The sequence below is a fragment of the Maylandia zebra genome, linkage group LG14, assembly GCF_041146795.1.
Source record: "Maylandia zebra isolate NMK-2024a linkage group LG14, Mzebra_GT3a, whole genome shotgun sequence".
Taxonomy (NCBI): Eukaryota; Metazoa; Chordata; class Actinopteri; order Cichliformes; family Cichlidae; genus Maylandia; species Maylandia zebra.
In genome coordinates this window covers 6,772,647-6,774,661 of record NC_135180.1, presented here as the reverse complement: position 1 = coordinate 6,774,661, position 2,015 = coordinate 6,772,647, and the positions used below count along the sequence as shown (strand labels likewise).

The 2,015-nt window shown below is 44.0% G+C and overlaps 1 long non-coding RNA gene across 1 annotated transcript; it reads left to right on the top strand.

The window, feature by feature from the left end:
- Positions 1-1,262: 1,262 nt before the first annotated feature.
- LOC143421923 (uncharacterized) lies at positions 1,263-1,790 on the top strand. Its single transcript, XR_013101524.1, has 2 exons — positions 1,263-1,539; positions 1,625-1,790. It is a non-coding gene; the product is annotated as an uncharacterized LOC143421923 (long non-coding RNA).
- Positions 1,791-2,015: the final 225 nt, after the last annotated feature.

Below are 2,015 nucleotides of genomic sequence, written 5' to 3'. Positions count from 1 at the left end.
ACGTACACCTTGGCGGGAAACTCTTTAAAAACACATTTTTCCAAAACATTTGTCTTACTGATGGTAAATAAAGTGAATGAACTAAACTAAATGAATCAACCACTAGATGGTGACAAACACTGTGATTGTACACATCTGCACACTGGTCTGTGCCCACATCAGACATGACTGAAACCTTCAGTGGGCTGGTTTCAGTCATTATGCAAATGTATTGTTTATAAGATTGGGGAAACCTGCAGTCAGCTGAGACTGAAGAAGTCACTTGGATGAGTGACGAAACGTTTCCCCCACAGAAAACACTACGTCCAGATGAACAGAGTCAACCTTTGGACACACACTGCTTCAGGTTTACAGGAAATCACCTCAAGGCAGCAGTGAATCTAGAAAATTATACATGGGGTCTTAAAAGTAGCTGTACATAATGATTATACTACAAATAAACACTTGTTTCACCCAAAGTATGCAAAAGGACATCTCTGATCTCAAAGAACATCAAACTTTCAAGCATACTCTGGGTTCCCTCTGTCAGCTAGGAACAGGAAACTAAAGTGAATTGTTACAGTGAGGCATAACAACATGAAAGCATGGAGCCCTCCTGCCTGATCAGGTTCAGACTGCTGCTGGTGTGCTGGTGTGAGGGATATTTTCTTGACATACTTTGGGCCCCTTAGTACCAAATGAGCAAGTTAAAACACCACAGCCTATACCTGAGTGTTGTTACCGAGCATGTCCATCGCTTTATGACTACAGTGTATCATCTTCTTATGGCTGCTTTTAGTAGGATAACCCCCCCATGCCACAAAGCTCAAAGCATCTCACGTTGATTTCTTGAACATCATAAAGGATACTCTGTACTCAGATGGCCTTCACAGTCACCAAATAGAGCACCTTTAGGATGTAGTAGAACGGGAGATTCATATTATGGATGTCAGCCAACAATTCCTCCAGCAACTGTGTGATGCTGTCATGTAAATATGGACCAAAATCTCTGAGAAATGTTTCCAGCACCTTATTGAATTTGTGCCATGAAGAATTACAGCAGCTCTGAAGAAGCAGATGTCCAACCCAGTACCAACATGGTGTACCTAATAAAGTTACTGAGTGTATATACAATATAGTTCTTACTAATATTACTGCTTCCATTACTGTTATAATTATTATGATTAATTCAACAACTGTAACAAAATAATTTGTCCAATACTGGATCAAAAATTAAAATAAATTGTTATACTGGAATATAACTGTCAGGGTCCTGGGACTGGGCGACCCAGGATCCCTGAGCAGTCATGTATTATATTATTATTATTATTATTGTTGTGTATTTTGGTGTTGCTCCCCCTTCCCTGTGCTTGTGTATATGTGTGTGTGGGTGGCTGAGCACTTGTTTATAGGCGGCGTCAGGCCTGGAGGGTGTGGCCCTGCAAGGGGACTGGCCACACCCGAAGCCACACACCTGCTGCTGATCAGGCCTCGTCGGGGGAGCTACTTAAGAGAGTCTTGGAGCTCCCACCGACGCGGGATCATTGCATGAGACTCCACGTTAGTCACCCTGTCTAAGTTTAGTCAGAAAGTGTATGCCTGCCATTTCTGAGTGTCCTGACAGCTGCGCTATTGTTTCCCGCAGGAAGAGCGTGGAAGGCACGGAGAGCAGCGAGCACCGGGGGGTGCTGACACGGGAGCAGAGAGCACACGGACTATTCACGGGAGACACGACACGGGAGTCTGGGAGAACACGGGGATTTATTGTTACGTTGTTTTCACTCTGTAAATAAACACTGTTTGTACATAGAGCACCGCGCCTGGGTCCTCCTCCTTCCCCACATCCCCACGGTCTGCCAGCCAGACCTTGACAATAACACAGTGAGACATTCTGCTTTCCTTTTTCGTGCTGAGTCAGCACACATACAAGGAAGGTTTGCTCTTCTCTTTTCTTTTGTGTTTGCCTGGGTCAAGATGTTATAAATGGGAAACAAGTGTAAGATGAACTGGAATTTCTCTTGAAATGAACATCCCAG